Below are 20,501 nucleotides of genomic sequence, written 5' to 3'. Positions count from 1 at the left end.
ATCAAAATTTAAAGAGAGTCTGTTTGCTGAGAACCACTTAATAATTTTGTGAAAAACATCATTTACAATTACATAATTTAGTTCTTGGTTTTTGTATGTTATTACTATACTTGTATCATCAGCAAAAAGAACTAACTTTGCATCTTCATCAATGTGGAATGGTAAGTCATTAATGTATTTCAAGAACAGTAAAGGACCTAAGATCAAACCCTGTGGGACCCCATACTTGATAGCCCCCAGTTTGAGGAATCAGCTATTGTTTTAACATTACATGAACCACTTATTTCAACTTTCTGCATTCTTCCAGTTAAGTATGAATTAAACCATTTGTGCACTGCCCCCCTCAAACCATAATGATGTAGCTTATCTGAAAGAATTCCATGATTTACACAATCAAAGGCCTTTGAGAGATCACAAAAACACCAATGGGTGGTGTCCAGTTATTCAGAGCAATTAATATTTGATCAGTGAAAGCGTATACAGCATTTTCTGTTGAAAAGCCTTTCTGAAAACCAAACTGACATTTTGTTAGTACTTTATTTTTACAAATATGGTGGGCTACTCTTGAATACATTACTTTCTCAAAAATTTTTGATAGAGCTGTCAGAAGAGAGATTGGGCGATAGTTGTTGACATCCGACATATCCCCCTTTTTATGCAATGGTTTTACAATGGCATATTTCAGTCTATCGGGGAAAACACCCTGCTCCAAAGAGCTATTACATACGTGGCTGAGAATCCTACTTATCTGTGGGGAATAAGCTTTGAGTATCTTGCTGGAAATGCCATCAATTCCGTAAGAACTTTTACTTTTCAGTGAGTATATTATTTTACTCATTTCAGAGGGAGAGGTTGGTGGAAATACAGTTGTTTCAAACTGCACAGGTATGGCCTCTTCTATTAGAAGCCTTGCCTCTTCTAGTGAAGATCTAGATCCTATTTTCTCCACAACATTTAAAAAATGGTTATTGAAAATATTTCCAATTTCTGATTGTTTGTTAGTACACTTGTCATTCAGTTTTATGGCACTAAAGTCTTCCTGTGCTCTTGGTTGTCCTGTTTCCCTTTCAATAATATTCCAAATTGCTTTAATTTTATTATCAGAGTTACTGATCTGAGACATGATACACATGCTTCTGGACTTTTTAATAACTTTTCTTAGTACCGCACAATAGTTTTTATAATATTGAACAATTTCGGGGTCAGTACTCCCTCTTGCTGTTAGATACAGTTCTCTTTTACGGTTGCAAGATATTCTTATTCCTTTAGTTAGCCAAGGATTTTTATATGTTTTCTTGGAATTATGTTTAACTATTTTCTTGGGAAAACAATTTTCAAATATCCTTAAAAATGTATCGTGAAATAAGTTATATTTCAAATTTGCACTGGGCTCCATATACACTTCATCCCAGTCTAGCTGCTTTAGGCTTTCCCTAAAGTTTGCAGTATTTATATTGTTAATTGAACGTACTGCTTTGAAATTCTGATTTGATATACTGCATTCGACCAGCTACACTGTTTTCAAGACACCTGTCCTCGTCAAAGATTGTTATTTCAGTGGATATCGCCATTTGCAGAGCATGTCTTTGCTATGCTAATCCACCATCCTTCTCTGCTCGGATTCCATACTTTCATTACTGTGTCACGTGCCCACAACGCCACCAGGAGATATCCTACCTTGCAGTGGGCGGTGGTCATGTTTTGGCCGATCAATGTGTATAGCAATTCTTCAGTAACAAAGATGAACAAGTACTAGTAGCACTTACGACTTACTGGATATTTTTTCGTGTTTGGATTATAACGCTACCTCGGAATGTTAAATGCCAAATATGACACAAACGTACAGTATATCGTTACCCTCTATGAGGAATTTTGAAACTGATCGTGTGTTAACCTAAGGGACAGAGGGTATCGAATCTGAATTTCGTACTACGGCAATTAGTAGAAAACAGAAAGACTTTATTATTTTCATTTCTTACAAAATTAAAGTTCCCTCAAATGAAACAGTGAACGGTCGCCAGCGTAATTAGACATAATAATGTGGAAACATTATTTTCAGTCGATTTAAATATATCCTTGCAAAAGGGACTTTCATAAAATCTGTCTTAGTATAGTGCAATGAACACACACAACTACCAGGTGAAATGACAGTGTATAGTAGTAGCTATTCATAGCATAGTTTGGGAATCGCTGAAATGTAAAAGACACTTTACTCCTGTTAACTGTAATTACTACCTCAGCCATTAATGAATTCAGCACAGATTGTTCTCAGAGACCTCACGAGGTTAAGTGGCACCTAACAAGAGTTCAAGTTTGACTAACACAGACACAATAAAATAACACTATACTATAACATTTCATATTCATTTGACCCTAGTAATGTTTCTTTTTTCAATAGGAAAAACCGAACTGAAATTAATGCTTTCCGACTAGTAAAGTTTAGAGTGGGGGCTCTTAAACTGCCTCTTCTTTTACAAGCCACTATGCACACATTTCAGCAACAATTTGCATCACATAACTGCTGAATTACAACCCCATGTACGATTATTTAGTCGTCAATGCCTTATAACAATTTACACTAGCAATATTCTTATTTAGCTTCGGAAATAAATTGAAGGTAAAGTAAAGTTTCAAATACGTTTATCATTATGTGCCTTTCCCATTACTTGAGAAGCAAGTGATTTTAATTATCAACATTTATACCCTTTAGCACTAAACTTTGGCACAATCAAAGTAGTAGCAATTCAAAGCAAAATACAGCTTTTTAATTAGTTTAAAATAATGTCCCTCTCTCTTTATCTATGAAAGAAGTGATTTAACTAGCAACTTTTATATATTTTAGAACTGAAACTTATGCACATTGAAATAGAAACAAATTAGCGTTTCTTCATAAACAGGGTACTCGTTCTTTAGCACCTTTAAGATAGGATCCTGCTTGGTATCATGAAGAGGAAATTTTCAGAGTTAAAACACAAATTTTGCAGCACTTAAATTATTATTGCAAAAGCACATACAAGCAGACTGGTTCATACTGGCATACATATCTGTTTTCCAAAGTAGGTGAAGCTGCGGCGCAATAGAGGTGGCAAGCACGTGGTGCTCATCAGGTCTCCCTCTGGCGGTTCTAAGCTCTATTTAATTCTTCTTGGCGACGTATTCATCATCTTTAGAGCCTTTCTAAATGCGAGAGCACCATTTTACAGCCGGAACCACATCCGAGGCCATTCCATCGCAGATTTGGTTTCAGAATGCCTCACTTGGTACCTGCGTCGTTGACTATGCTACTGCTGGCTCTCTCTCTCTCTCTCTCTCTCTCTCTCTCTCTCTCTCTCTCCTGCCGCCCAGATCGACCTCCACTTTCATCTTTTCTCGCCCTCCAAGCCCGTTCTGTAATGGATGAGCTCCCTACGTCTTCTCTGTTTCACAGTAGAAGATCCCTAAATATCAACCAGTTTTCTACATACGGTTTTGTTTCCACAAACAAACATATTTAATAAAATTTCATCATTTAAGCACACTGTTAAGTTAAACAAAATATACATCACAAATTTCCATTTCCCTCTAACAATTCAGAGAACTTAACATGTGAAGAATAAAAACTTCATAGATATTTGCACATAATTGCATTGTACTACCTACTCATAATCGATAATGGTGTTACAGGATCCCTGCCATCTACTCCGAAAATATGGAAATCAAAGGGATTGCAGTATAAACGGTCCACTGCCAAAGGTAACAGAACGACTTTCGCCCGTAAGTTGCGACTCGGTCGTTTCCTGAATAGGGAACCTTACCTCAGATTAATGCATTTACTCTTCTCCATCATCCCTGAAACTTTGAAACATCATCACTGAGTCACCCTGTATATTAACAACACGGAATCGCCCTGTACATACCGGGTATCTCTTCCAAGAGTCGTCAAGTGCAATTCCACTGGTGTTTCGGCAGGTATTTGCAATTTAGTTTCCGCATTGTTTAGCTGGGGTCAGCCTAAACAATTACTGCTCGTCGTATCTTTCATGTGACGCCCAGCGTCTACAGGAAGCGTTGCTTTGTTTCATACTACGGAGAAAATTGTTTTTAAAACGGCAATTTACATGCCCTTTCGATAGAGAGGTGCCACATTAGTCTAGTGTGATATTCGTTTTATCGATATGTATTAACAAGGAAAGCTCAACTGGAAGAATATCCAGTACTCAAGAAGGGCAGCACTGACCTGGCCCGCACCGAGTGATACCGCCAAACATCGAGCGCTGGAGCGGGCGTCATGTAACTTGGCGGGTGAGGGCTGGATGCGCAGTAGCACGGAAGTCACGTGACCTGCCAACCAATAGGAGTCAGTCAGCTGCAGCGAGCGCCCGATTTAATTTCGTTCCGTGCGGAGCAAGTTTACGACTGGTTTTAGCATTGTGTGTGGTGCTTTTTCGTAAGTTATTGCGAGGCATTGTGGTAATATGAGTGGCAACAGCAAATTTCACCCAGTTTTACGCATGAAGGCGGGAGAAATAATAGTTCGCGTGTATCAGTTCTTCAGACGGAAGCTGGAAGCGGCAGCCACAGCTGGCAAAAAAGCGTCGCCCAGTATTGCCAAGTGCCAAGAACGAACAGATGAGGGCCTCGCGGTATTATCCGAGCGGTCTAGGCAAAGCCATCTAGATACAAGGCCATATTGGCACGTGACGTCACAAACTGATGGCCATCTTACCTGTAGTAGGCAGTCCTGTAGGCATGGATAGTGTGTGCCACGTGGAAGTGATACATATTTCATAAAGAATTCGCCTACAGTTCTTCGAAGTATGGGATACAAGTGTTACGTTCCTTTTTGCCAGGGAAATTATATATACCAAAAGAGCATGGAAGTGCACATGTTTCGATTTCCCAAATGTGTGAAGTTGAGAAATGGCTGGATTGCATCTTTTCCCAGACAGGAATTTGTGTCTACGCATCATTCAAGGGTAAGTAAATTATTTGTTTCCATTCCACCACGTTTGCCAATTGTTTTTAAAAGCAGTTATGCATCATGAGGCACTATAATTTGTTTCTTAATTCTGGACCATTGCTGCGAGGTTAATACGAAGCAACTATTGTCACACAGAACAGCTATATTAAATAGTGTGGCTCGAAAATGTTTAGTATTCCTTACCATTCCTACCAGATTATTAAGTTTCCAGTACTTTTATTTGGAAGAGCTACAGAATTATTTTGTTCAGTTTTACATATACAGCTATTCGGAAATAATTTCAATTTGAGTAAACTTCCTTATAAAATTGCTTTAATGAATTCAGTGTTCGACAGATTAAGCAGTATAGAAACAGAATTTCGATGTAAATGTATTGCGATTAAATTAACAGCATTCTGTGACACGAATTTCAGTCAAGGATATAGGAGAAACAATCTTTTCATGTTTATGTTTGTAAAGTTCTGGAGAAACAGGGAAATAAAATATTTTTTCGGGTTTTTTTGATTTATTAAACATTACGTGTTCCATTTCGTCAAATGATTTGAGTTTCGTGTGAGGTCAGTAAATTTTGAAGTGGAGAGGAAAATTTACGAAAATAACCGGGGAAACAAATTCTTAAATTCTGTAGGAGCTCCAGCTCCTTTATTTAAAACCGAAAACGTGTGCTTGTTATTGCATATTGCCGATTTTTTACTGCAAGAAAACATAGCTCCTGAGGTAAAAGACAGAAATTAAAATTACCGTTTGTATTCGAGCCTAGAAACGTGTATTTAAGGTAAATCGTCAAAATAATTTTACATCTTGAAATATCATAGGGTAGTTTTGTTCAGTTACTTTATGCAATTATGTAAATTTTCATACTTTCATTACAAGGCCATGTTGAAGAGGAAAGCACGAGAATCCCTATGCGGTCTCAGTTCTAAAACTCGTAAAGTTCGTGTAGCTGCAGAGTGCTTAACAGGAGCGTTCCGGTACATACCTGGCCATCAGTATGTGACGTCACAAGTGTGCGCGCAGGCCTGTAGTCTAGGTGGTGTTGGCGTAGGTCGCTGCAGTCATGGACTGTGCTGCTGGTCCCGACGGAGGTTCGAGTCCTCCCTAGGGCATGGGTGTCTGTGTTTGTCCTTAGGATAACTTAGGTTAAGTAGTGTGTAAGCTTAGGGACTGATGATCTTAGCAGTTAAGTCCCATAAGGTTTCACACATATTTGAAGATTTTTGAACAGATGAGGCATTTGGTATCGGTTTGAGAACTGTATAACGGAACGCCAGTGAAGCCAAAGCATCTACTGAAGAGAACGAATCACATATTTTTAAGTCGCCTTGTAAGTGTCGAAATCAAAAGAAATTTGTAAGTGTGCTCGACGATTTAAGCATGAACGGCGCAAAATATTCGACATATATAGCCAAGGTGAATATCCTACAGGAGATAAATTACGTTCCTACATAAAAGAAGGCGAAAGTTTCAACGGCAGCAAATCTACCATGCTCAGAATATTTAAGGAGACGGGATTTAAATACAGAAAGAGCAATGATGGAAGAAAACTGCTCATAGAGACAAGTGACATTTAGCAGCAAGAACTGTGTTCTTGAGAGGAATGCGCGAGATAAAACAAGCCGGAAAATCACGTATTTATTATGTCGATGAAATATACGTTCACCAAAGCCATTAAAGACCAATGTGCCGGAAGACTAGAGACGATGTTGGTGGCCTGAAAGTTCCTGTGGGAAAATGGAGACGCCTTATTGTGCTTCAGGCTCGTTCTGCAGAGACAGGTTTCATGCCAGAGAGTAAATTAATATTTAAAGCATCGAAGACGAAGGAATCAGATGACTATCACTCCGAAATGACCTATGCTGTCTTCAAGCGGTGGTTTGTGCAACAGCTACTTCCATACATGGCAGAGAATTCTGTTATAGTTATGGACAACGCAGGCGTACACTCCGTACAAGTGAATAAGGCTCCTACTTCAAATACAAGGAAAGATGAAATTATTTCACAGTTGTTGTCTAATGGAATTCCACACACAGCGTGTCAGAACAGGGCAGAGTTACTCATGCTCGTAAATTCATACAAGGCTAAATACAGCACTTACGAGGTAGATGAACTGGCAAGACAGCACGGTCACCAAGTAATCAGGTTACCAATATATTACTGCCACTACAACCCTACTGAGCTGGTAAGGGAGCAAGTTAAAGCCCATATATCACGAAGAAACAGCACCTTCCGAATTGCTGACGTGGAAAGACTCATACATGAAGCAGTGGACAACGTAAGCATATCTGCACGGACAAACTGCGTCACACATTGGGAAACACTCCAGGAAGAAGATTTTAAAAATGAAATCGACAGAGATCGGTGATGGAGCCTTTCATAATTAATCTTCACCATTCGGATTCGCCTTTATTACGCAGCAAGTATGAAGACGATATTTTGCGATGCCTGTGACAGCAATGCAATGCTGCGGTAAGCATTTAAACATATAACGTAAATCATAAGCCTATGTTATGTAACTTGAGTGTAGGTTTGCCTGGCTGCTAACGTAATTATAAAGATACCTCAGTTTCAGTTTCGTTGTGGACTTTGTTTAAAGCTTGTCTTCAGTGATGACACGCGTCGATTTTCTTATCGAATTATCCGTCAAAGTATTTAAATTTCGTTTGTATTTATACTAGTCGGACTGATGTCTTCATTTTTGAAAAAGTAATTGTTCTTGCTTTCCCGAAAATTAGTCCCAACAAACAGCACGTGGAATCTTGTTTCATGTTATGTATGTTAATAACTATGTACAATAGATGGCTCTGAGCACTATGGGAATTAACATCTGAGGTCATCAGTCCCCTAGAACTAAGAACTACTTCAACCTAACTTACCTAAGGACGACACACACATCCATGCCCGAGGCAGGATTCGAACCTGCGACCGTAGCGTTTCTGAGTTAGAATAGGAAAGATAAATACCGCGGTATTCTTGTACTGATAGACAGACACAATAAACAATGCAAGTCTGTCTATTATTCTTGCCATTTTAATAGCTTTTTTTATTTTTACACATTTTATACAACTCCATACTTTAAAGGCAGACGATTCGTCGACAACGTCTTTCTCACAGAGACGTATATTATTGCGCCCTTAACCTTTCCTGCATGCGCGCGTACTCCGATGCGCCGCGGTGAGTAGCCGACAGTCGAATGGAGCGGTGAACGGGTAGTGTGGCTATACTGCGGCAACTGATAGCTGGCTCCCCCCACCACAAAATTCTGGCTGCGCAGAACTCCCCCCCCCCCTCCCCACACCGGCCAAGATACTTGACGTCCGCTCTAAGGAGTGGCTGCTAGATGCTGTTTACTGTTCGTGCTTTACCGTCCCTGTTAATACATAACGATGAAGCAGATGTCGCTCTAGACTAATCTGGAACCACTCTATCGAATGAGCACGAAAAACTCCGGTTTTAAAATAATTTTGTTCGTAACGGGAGAAAACTGACCTTTTCCGACTCTAGACGTCGCAGGAAAGACGTGATGAGTACTAATAGTTTTGGTTGACTGCAGCTACACAATGCAGAAACCGAATTGGAAATATCAGTTCAAACACCAAAGAAAATGCGCCTCGAGACTGTTAGGAGAGACACCCTTCTGTATTTCCCCTGGGCCGCGTTGGCAGTGCTCCTTGCGAATGTGGCCGAAAAAAACACAAAACTTTCCATTGTACGTATCGACAACGAATTGTCAACAGAAACCAGGAAGTCTACCGTACACCTTGTTTCACCAACATTTCATGGTTATAATAATGGGCTAAAAGCAATATTATTCGATAACTCTGAAATATTCTGTTATTAAATAAAAACACGTCTTTACACTCTTTTCACGTACTACAGGACACATGAAGTGTCTTGCACGTAACGTAAAAACAAAAATAATACGACTGGTTGAAAGTGAAATATACCTTCGAAGGCACCATGTATTTAGCTAAGAGAGGCCTCTACAGAGGCGTCATTCTTGCACTCCGCCCACCTGTGTAAGAGAGACGGGGCATTAGTGCCAATTACGCTCCTCTATGCTCGGAAAGAAAAGCTGAGGAGGGAGGGCAGCTCGGACTGGTACAGCATCACACTCCGACTGCGGCACACGGGGAATCTGGGTTCTGCAGGGGCTGCCCGTCCCGCGCCGGCACTTTGCGGTGGGCGTGGCTCGCAGCTGGCTACAGGACAATGTCCGTCGGCACGTTTTGTTTCAACCAATTTACGCCGGCGCCCGCAGCGGCGCCATACAAAAACGTCGGCCGCCCGTCTCCGGTGTGCGACGGGACGGGACGGCGTTTAGGATCCCCCTACCGAGCCCGGCTATGGCGCATTCCCCAACTAATTGATATCTTCCGCCTGCACAGTAGTTTATCTACGACGACGATTAATGGCTGTCTCCAGGAGAAACAATTTGATTAATAGCGACGACGTCGTTAGCGGGAGCTGGCGCCCCCTTGACCCACTGGCCGCCTCCGCCGTAATAAGGCCTGTAAACACGGCCCCGTAGCATGCGCCACACCTTCCACGAACCACGGCTCTTTTATCTCGACAAACTGCGGACTGTTGCCCGGATCTAATTAAAGAGATTACTTAGAAACAATTAATTTACTCTCGGAAAATAAATATCAGCACTTAGAGGAAGAAGTAGTAGTTGCTGAAAGTTATCGTCTTATGTTCTCTGTTCTTTTTCTCTCCTAAAGCGAGGGTATTAGAGGTTGTAACTCTCTCGTGTTTCATGAGGTAAGAGGCAGCTGTAGTGTTGTGTAATCTCTTGTACAGTTATCTTGCCGGTAACCACAATTACTGCCAGCCAGTTCGTCCCACATATACATCATGTGACTGAAGGAGAGCGAACCTCGTAACTAGTGACGTATATCGATACCATCGGTGAAACACTGAGAAATGTAATAAGGCTACGAGAAGTTGAATGTTCCTCATCCGATACAACAGAAAGATTTGGCAGGTGTGTAATGGTTGCTGGCACCGGTGGTCGATGGATTGTACGTCCGAAAGAAGACTGGAATCCAGACGGCCAAGTCACACTACTGGGAGGGAAGTCTATCGTTCAAGTGGCTCTGCGCACTATGGGACTTAACATCTGAGGTCATCAGTCCCCTAGAACTTAGAACTACTTAAACCTAACTAACCTAAGGACATCACACACATTCATGCCCGAGGCAGGATTCGAACCTGCGACCGTAGCGGTCGCGCGGTTCCAGAATGAAGCGCCTAGAACTGCTGTGCCAGACAGGCCGGCCGGAAGACTATCGTGTTCGGCTGCATCTGCACGAGCAATTTGATCGACAAATGGCACCACAGTGACATAAAGAACTGTTACAATTTATTTCAAGGACATCTCCGAGCCAGACGTTCTCCAGCGTCATTTCACTGCCCACAAACCACCACCATTTGCTACTTCAGTGCTTTCAAGCAAGAACTCATTGGAGTGCAGGGTGGAGGTCTGTCGTGTTTTCTAATGAATGCTGGTTCTGCCTTGGTGGCAGCGATGGCCGTGTATCGGTTAGGAGGAGGCCAGTTGAGAGCTTGCGGTCAACCTGTCTGCATGGTAGTCACTCTGGACCTACACGTGGACCTACACGTGTGGGGTGCGATTTGTATGACAGTATTTGCATGCGGTTATCCCACTCACCCCGAATGCAAACTTGTATGTCAATCTGGTGATTCGGTCTGCTGTGTTGCCATTAATTAACAGCATTCCATGGGGTATTTTCCAACAGAATAACGCTCGCCCACCGACCTCTATTGTAACCCAACATGCTCTGCCGAGTGTCGACATTTTGCCTTGGCCTAACCGACCACCAAATCAGTCTCCAATCGAGCTCATACGGAATATCATCGAATGACTACTCGAGCGTCATCCACGAGCAGCATTAAGCGTCCCCGTATTGGTCAACCATGAGCAACAGGCATGCAACTCCATCGCAGAAAACGACATCCGGCGCAATGCATGCACGTCTGCATGCTTGCATCCAACGTTCTAGTGCTTACACCGGTTATTAATGTAACAGTTGAAACGTCCCCTTAGAAAAATTAATGAATTACTGTGCTGATAAACTCTTACATTATTTGATTTTCAGACAGCTGAGCAGAACTCAACGTATTCAACTAAACGTACTCAGACATATTCTGATCAACACTAAACTGACACACAATATCTTTAGCGCAACACAATCTGACTTTCAATAATCCCTACAAAAGAATGGCCCTGACTAACATTAACCTATACGTTTCACAAATCACTTACCTCACAAAAGTCGTTACTCGAACTACTGCAATACAGCGAGCGCCACTACTGCCAGCTAAATAAAAGGTTCAAACTACTGAAGGCAGTAACTACTGATAGGCATAGTTAGCAAATGAAAGATTTTGATAGAGAACAAACAATATATTTACCTTAATAGTGTTCAAAAGTCATTATATATCAGTTCATGACATCCAGTCTTACAGATTTACTGCCTCTGATGGACACACGTCCAGATCATGCTCTCAAAACTCCGCCATCTCTCTCCCCACATCCACTACTGCTGGCGGCTCACCTCCAACTGCGCAATGCTACGCGCTGTTAACAGCCAACTGCCCAACACTACAATGGCATATAGTCCAACAATGAAAACCAACCACAGCCTTCACATAGCACAGTCAGTGATTTTCATATAGAGCGCTGCGTGGCGTTACCAACATAAAAACCTAAACAGCCTACTTACACAGTGTTTCATATTTGTAATGACTTAGATCACGCTCATATTAACCTTGATCTTGCAGAGTTAATCACTTAAATATGCTACGTAGAAAAAATGTACTCCCGTTATTTCTTTACTCTAAATTAATGATTACTAGGTGTTGCTATTTTTGTCCGTCAGTGTATAAGCGGAGCAGATACGAATTGTTTTAGGTACGATACAAGTAGCAAATGGGAATATCCACTGACATTTGTGAGTTTCATAAAGGACAGGTTGTCATGGCCTGGCGCCTGAGAGCGAGCTACTCGGATGCGGCAAAACTCATTAGTTGTTTGCGTGCTGGACTGGTGGGCAAGTATGGACAGCGTTGAAGAACGGTGAAACTGCCTGTAGGCGACAGGGTGTTGGGTGCCCACGCACCCTTTCGTTAAGTGGCGGTCGCAGGCTTACCCACACTGTACAGCAGGAAATGTGGCGGTCTGTGGCAGATATCACAACGCTACCATCCTGGTGCAGGCACAAGTGCTTTGCAGCACACCGTGCAGCACACAATGGTGATCATCGGGCTCTGCAGTAGACGTCCATTATGTGTACTTATTGTCAATGACAACAACGTGAATTACGCGTTTAGTGGTCAGCGGATAATCGAGATTGGATCATGGATCAGTGGAAACGTATCGCCTTTTCGGATGGACTACGTTTCTTCATCTACATTTACATCTACATGGATGCTCTGTAAATCATATTTAAGTGCCTGGTAGAGGGTTCATCGAACCAGTTTCACAATTCTCTATTATTCCAACCTGGTATAGCGCGCGGAAAGAATGAACACCTATATCTTAACGTATGAGCTCTGATTACCCTTATTTTATCTTGATGATAGTACCTCCCTATGTAGGTAATGTAGGTAGGTGCCAACAAAATATTTTCGCATTCGGGGGAGAAAGTTAGTATTTGGAATTTCGTGAGAAGATTCCTTTGCAACAAAAAACGCCTTTCTTTTAATGATGTCCATCCGAAATCCTGTATCATTTCTGTGACACTCTCTCACATATTTCTCGATAATACAAACCGTGCTGCCTTTCTCTGAAGTGTTTCGATGTACTCCGTCAGTCCTATCTGGTAATGATCCCACACCGCGCAGCAGTATTCTAAAAGAGAACGGACAAGCGTATTGTAGGCAGTCTCCTTAGTAGGTCTGTTACATTTTCCAAGTGTCCTGCCAATAAAACGCAGTCATTGGTTATCCTTCCCCACAACATTTTCTGTGTGTTCCTTCCAATTTAAGTTATTCGTAATTGTAATACCTAGGTATTTGGTTGAATTTGCAGCTTTTAGATTAGACTGATTTATCGTGTAACCGAAGTTTAACGAGTTCCTTTTAGCACTCATGTGGATGACCTCACACTTTTCGTTATTTGAGGTTAACTGCCACTTTTCGCACCATTCCGATATTTCTTCTAAATCGTTTTCCACTTTGTGTTGATCTTGTGATGACTTTATTAGTCGATAAACGACAGCGTCACCTGCAAACAACCGAAGACGGCTGCTTAGATTGTCTTCCAAATCGTTTATATAAATAAGGAACAGCAAAGGGCCTATAACACTGCCTTGGGGAGCACCAGAAATATCTTCTGTTTTACTCGATGACTTTTCGTCAATTACTACGAACTGTGACCTCTCTGGCAGGAAATCACAGAACCAGTCACACAACTGAGACGATATTCCATAACCACGCAATTTCACTACGAGCCGCTTCTGTGGTACAGTGTCAAAAGCCTTCCGGAAGTCCGGAAATGCGGAATCGATCTGAAATCCCTTGTCAATAGCACTCAAAACTTCATGTGAATAAAGAACTAGTTGTTTTTCACAATAATAATGTTTTCTAGTTGTTTTTCACAAGAATAATGTTTTCTACCCCTCATGAACCATGGACCTTGCCGTTGGTGGGGAGGCTTGCGTGCCTCAGCAATACAGATGGCCGTACCGTAGGTGCAACCACAACGGAGGGGTATCTGTTGAGAGGCCAGACAAACGTGTGGTTCCTGAAGAGGGGCAGCAGCCTTTTCAGTAGTTGCAGGGGCAACAGTCTGGATGATTGACTGATCTGGCCTTGCAACATTAACCAAAACGGCCTTGCTGTGCTGGTACTGCGAACGGCTGAAAGCAAGGGGAAACTACAGCCGTAATTTTTCCCGAGGACATGCAGCTTTACTGTATGATTAAATGATGATGGCATCCTCTTGGGTAAAATATTCCGGAGGTAAAATAGTCCCCCATTCGGATCTCCGGGCGGGGACTACTCAGGAGGATGTCGTTATCAGGAGAAAGAAAACTGGCGTTCAACGGATCGGAGCGTGGAATGTCAGATCCCTTAATCGGGCAGGTAGGTTAGAAAATTTAAAAAGGGAAATGGATAGGTTAAAGTTAGATATAGTGGGAATTAGTGAAGTTCGGTGGCAGGAGGAACAAGACTTCTGGTCAGGTGACTACAGGGTTATAAACACAAAATCAAATAGGGGTAATGCAGGAGTAGGTTTAATAATGAATAGGAAAATAGGAATGCGGGTAAGCTACTACAAACAGCATAGTGAACGCATTATTGTGGCCAAGATAGATACGAAGCCCACACCTACTACAGTAGTACAATTTTATATGCCAACTAGCTCTGCAGATGACGAAGAAATTGAAGAAATGTACGATGAAATAAAAGAAATTATTCAGATAGTGAAGGGAGACGAAAATTTAATAGTAATGGGTGACTGGAATTCGAGTGTAGGAAAAAGGGAGAGAAGGAAACATAGTAGGTGAATATGGATTGGGCCTAAGAAATGAAAGAGGAAGCCGCCTGGTAGAATTTTGCACAGAGCACAACTTAATCATGGCTAACATTTGGTTCAAGAATCATGAAAGAAGGTTGTATACGTGGAAGAACCCTGGAGATACTAAAAGGTATCAGATAGATTATATAATGGTAAGACAGAGATTTAGGAACCAGGTTTTAAGTTGTAAGACATTTCCAGGGGCAGATGTGGATTCTGACCACAATCTATTGGTTATGACCTGTAGATTAAAACTGAAGAAACTGCAAAAATGTGGGAAATTAAGGAGATGGGACCTGGATAAACTGAAAGAACCAGAGGTCGTACAGAGTTTCAGGGAGAGCATAAGGGAACAATTGACAGGAATAGGGGAAAGAAATACAGTAGAAGAAGAATGGGTAGCTCTGAGGGATGAAGTAGTGAAGGCAGCAGAGGATAAAGTAGGTAAAAAGACGAGGGCTGCTAGAAATCCTTGGGTAACAGAAGAAATATTGAATTTAATTGATGAAAGGAGAAAATATAAAAATGCAGTAAATGAAGCAGGCAAAAAGGAATACAAACGTCTCAAAAATGAGATCGAGAGATCGAGAGGAAGTGCAAAATGGCTAAACAGGGATGGCTAGAGGATAAATGTAAGGATGTAGAGGCTTATCTCACTAGGGGTAAGATAGATACTGCCTACAGGAAAATTAAAGAGACCTTTGGAGAGAAGAGAACCACGTGTATGAATATCAAGAGCTCAGATGGCAACCCAGTTCTAAGCAAAGAAGGGAAGGCAGAAAGGTGGAAGGAGTATATAGAAGGTTTATACAAGGGTGATGTACTTGAGGACAATATTATGGAAATGGAAGAGGATGTAGATGAAGACGAAATGGGTGATACGATATTGCGTGAAGAGTTTGACAGAGCACTGAAAGACCTGAGTCGGAACAAGGCCCCCGGAGTAGGCAACATTCCATTAGAACTACTGACGGCCTTGGGAGAGCCAGTCATGACAAAACTCTACCAGCTGGTGAGCAAGATGTATGAGACAGGCCAAATACCCTCAGACTTCAAGAAGAATATAATAATTCCAATCCCAAAGAAAGCAGGCGCTGATAGAAAATTACCGAACTATCAGTTTAATAAGTCACAGCTGCAAAATACTAACGCGAATTCTTTACAGACGAATGGAAAAACTGGTAGATGCGGACCTCGGGGAGGATCAGTTTGGATTCCGTCGAAATGTTGGAACACGTGAGGCAATACTGACCTTACGACTTATCTTAGAAGAAAGATTAAGAAAAGACTAACCTACGTTTCTAGCATTTGTAGACTTAGAGAAAGCTTTTGACAATGTTGACTAGAATACTCTTTTTCAAATTCTAAAGGTGGGAGGGGTAAAATACAGGGAGCGAAAGGCTATTTACAATTTGTACAGAAACCAGATGGCAGTCATAAGAGTCGAGGGTCATGAAAGGGAAGCAGTGGTTGGGAAAGGAGTGAGACAGGGTTGTAGCCTCTCCCCGATGTTATTCAATCTGTATATTGACCAAGCAGTAAAGGAAACAAAAGAAAAATTTGGAGTAGGTATTAAAATTCATGGAGACGAAGTAAAAACTTTGAGGGTCGCCGATGACATTGTAATTCTGTCTGAGACGGCAAAGGACTTGGAAGAGCAGTTGAACGGAATGGACAGTGTCTTGAAAGGAGGATATAAGATAAACATCAACAAAAGCAAAACGAGGATAATGGAATGTAGTCAAATTAAATCGGGTGTTGCTGAGGGAATTAGATTAGGAAATGAGACACTTAAAGTAGTAAAGGAGTTTTGCTATTTAGGAAGTAAAATAACTGATGATGGTCGAAGTAGAGAGGATATAAAATGTAGACTGGCAATGGCAAGGAAAGCGTTTCTGAAGAAGAGAAATTTGTTAACAACGAATATATATTTAAGTGTCAGGAAGTCATTTCTGAAAATATTTGTTTGGAGTGTAGCCATGTATGGAAGTGAAACATGGACGATAACTAGTTTGGACAGGAAGAGAATAGAAGCTTTCGAAATGTGGTGCTACAGAAGAATACTGAAGATAAGGTGGATAGATCACGTAACTAATGAGGAGGTATTGAATAGGATTGGGGAGAAGAGAAGTTTGTGGCACAACTTGACTAGAAGAAGGGATCGGTTGGTAGGACATGTCCTGAGGCATCAAGGGATCACAAATTTAGCATTGGAGGGCAGTGTGGAGGGTAAAAATCGTAGAGGGAGACCGAGAGATGAGTACACTAAGCAGATTCAGAAGGATGTAGGTTGCAGTAGGTACTGGGAGATGAAGAAGCTTGCACAGGATAGAGTAGCATGGAGAGCTGCATCAAACCAGTCTCAGGACTGAAGACCACAACAACAACAACAACAACAATGTTTTCTAAACCCATGTTTACTGTGTGTCAATAGACCGTTTTCTTGGAGGTAATTCATTATGTTCGAACACAATATATGTTCTAAACTCCTGCTGTATATCGACGTTAACGATAGGGACCTGTAATTTGGTGGACTACCACCTTTCTTGAATATTGGTGTGACCTGTACAACTTTGCAGTCTTTGCGTACGGATTTTTCGTCGAGCGAACGGTTGTATATGATTGTTAAGTATCGAGCTAATGCATCAGCAAACTCCGAAAGGAAACTAATTGTTATACAGTCTTGACCAGAAGACTTGCTTTTATTGAGTGATTTAAGTTGCTTCACTACTCCGAGGCTATTTATTTCTACGTTATTCATTTTGGGAGCTGTTGTCGATTCGAATTCTGGAATATTTAATTCGTCTTCTTTTAAGAAGACATTTCGGAAGGCTGTGTTTGCTAACTCTGCTTTGACAACACTTTCTTCGATAATATCTCCATTGCTATCGTGCAGAGAAGGCAGTGATTGTTTCTTGCCGCTAACATACTTCACATACGACCAGAATCTCTTTGTATTTTCTGCCGGGTTTAGAGACAAAGTTTCATTGTGGAAAGTGTTATAGGCATCTCACATTGAAGTCCGCGCTAAATTTAGAGCTTCTGTAAAATGTCGCCAAGCTTGGGGATTTTGTGTGTGTTTCGTTACACAAAGTTGATTATCGTGTCAGGACATGCCGTCATTGAGGCGAACGGCTGCGCCAAATGTGCACAAGGACACAGAAACAGAGTGGTGGGGGCAATATGATGCTATGACTTACATGCAACTGGGCTCCATGGGACCTGTGGCAGTAATAGAAGGCTCCATGACAGCTGTGGACCATTAAACAGCAGTTGTAGCCCTTCATGCTTGATGTCTTCGCTGGCAGCGATGGCGTATTCCTGCAGCGTATCTGTCCTTGTGATGGGCCACAACCATGCTATAAAGATTTGAGGAACATGATAAGGAATTAGCGTTGATGCTTTGGCCGCGAAATCTGCTTCATATGAACCCGATGAAACACGTATCTCGGACGCTATCTGTCGTTAACTGCGCATCCAAAAGCCACCGGCTCATAATATGATGGAATTGCCTGACTTTAGAGTAGACACTAAGTGTCAGATACCTCTGGAAAACTACGAAGACCTTGTGGAATCTATGACAGGCAGAATCACTGGCTCATTGCGTTCCAAAGGTGGACCAACACGCTATTAAGCAAATATTCATAATGCTTTATCTCGTCAGTGTAAATATGATGAAGGATCACTACCCGGAGGTCTTAATTACATTGTGGCTCTTAGAGGAAGTATAGAAATGTGCAGGAAGATTCAGGAACAAAGAAATACAAGTCACTTAGGAAGGAAATGAATAGAAAGGGCTTGGAAGCTAACGCGAAATGGCTACATGAAAAATGTGAAGAAATCGAAAAAGAAAATGATTGTCGGCAGGACTGAATCAGCATATAGTACAAACCAAAAAACATTCGGTGCATTTAAAAACGAGGCCGATAGCACTAAGAGAGCAATGGGAAACCCACTGTTAAACGCAGAAGAGATAGCGGATAGGTGGAAAGATTACGTTCGAGGGCCCTTTGAGGAAAAAGACTTGTCTGGTGACCTGATAGAGGAAGAAGCGGTAGTTGACAGAGAAGAGATAGGGTATCCACTATTAGATTCAGAATTTAAAAGACCTTTGGACGACTTAAGATGAAATAAGGCAGAAGGAATAGATAACATTCCATAAAGTAATAAAATCATTGGGATATGGTTAAAAAACAACTATTCATGTTGGTGTGAAGAATGTATGAGATTGGCGATATACCGTCTGACTTTTGGAACAAACATCGTACAGAAAATTCCGAAGACAGCAAGAGCTGACAAATGTGAGAATTACCGCACAATCAACTTAACAGCTTATGCATTCAAGTTGCTGACAACAGTAATGTACATAAGAATGGAAAAGAAAATTGTGGATCTATTACATGACGACCATTTTGGCTTTATGAACGGTAAAGGCACCACACAGGCAGTTCTGGAGATGCGGTTGATAACGGAGCAAGAGTGAAGAAAAATCAAGATACGTTCATAGGTTTTGTTGACCTGGAAAAGACTTTCAACACTCTAAAATGGTGCAAGATGTTATTTACGCTGTAGGGAAAAACACGTAATATACAATAAGTACATGAAGCAAGAGGAAACAATAAAGTCTGGAAGCCCAAGAGCAAAGTGCTCCGATAAAAAAGCGTGTAAGAGGGGGATGTAATTTCAGCTCCTGCTGTTCAGACTGTACATCGAAGAAGCAATGACGCAAATAAAAGAAAGCTCCATCAGTGGGATTAAAATTCAGGGTAAAAGGAAATCAATAATAAGATTTGCTGATTACATCCTATCCTCAGTAAAAGTGAAGAACAATTACAGGATTTGTTGAATAGAACGAACAGTCGAACGAGTACATAATATGGTTTGACAATAAATCTAAGAAAGAGAAAAGAAATGAGAAATAGCAGAAATGAGAACAGCGACAAATTTAACATCAAAATTTGTTAAGGAATTCTGTTGCCAAGGGAGCAAAACATCCCATTATTGACGGAGGAATGAGAAAATGAAAAGCAGACTAGCACTGTCAAAAAGGGCATTCCTACCCAGCAGAAGTTTTCTAGTACCAAGCATAGGTCTTAATTTGCGGAAGAAATTTCTGAGAATGTACGTTTCGAGCACAGCATTTTATGATAGTGAAACATGGACTGTAGGAAAACGGGAACTGAAGACAATCGAAGCGTTTGAGATGTGGCACTACAGCAAATGATGAAAATTTCATGGACTGATGAGGTAAGGAATGAGCAGGTTCTCCACAGAGTAGGGGAGAAAAGGAATATAAGGAAAACGCTGATAACAAGAAATGTTAGGATGAAAAATAGCGTCTGTTAAGTCATCATGGAATAGCTTTCTTGTTACGAGAGGGAGCAGTAAATTGTAAACACTGTAGAGGAAGACACAGATTGATATACATCCAGAAAATAATTGGGGATGTTGGTTGCAGTTGCCACTAAACAAATTTTAAAAAGTTCTGGGAATAAATGAAACAACCTAAAAACACACAATGAACTACTCCAAGTCTTTTTCTTGCGTTTTTGGTGGTTATTTAACGTCGTCGACATTATCAACCAACATTACGGCATACTATGGTACATCCTGAAGTGTGAGGATAAAGTAAAATGTACATGCGTCCCTAATAAGTACACTATGTGATCAAAAGTATCCGGACACTTGGTTGAAAATGACTTAAAAGTTCGTAGCCGCCCCCTTCCAATCGGTAATGCTGGAATTCAGTATGGTGTTGGCCCACCCTTAGCCTTGATGACAGCTTCCACTCTTGCAGGAATACGTTCAATCAGGTTCTGGAAGGTTTCATGGGAAATAACAACTCATTCTTCAGGGAGTGCTGCACTGAGGAGAGGTATCGATGTCGGTCGTTGAGGCCTGGAACGAATTCGGAATTCCAAAACATCCCAAAGGTGTTCTATAGGATTCACGTCAGGACACTGTGCAGACCAGTCCATTACAGGGATGTTATTGTCG

This window comes from Schistocerca gregaria, chromosome 5 (assembly GCF_023897955.1).
Source record: "Schistocerca gregaria isolate iqSchGreg1 chromosome 5, iqSchGreg1.2, whole genome shotgun sequence".
NCBI lineage: Eukaryota > Metazoa > Arthropoda > Insecta > Orthoptera > Acrididae > Schistocerca > Schistocerca gregaria.
The sequence above is the reverse complement of the archived record's forward strand: the minus strand, read 5'-3'. Positions refer to the sequence as shown.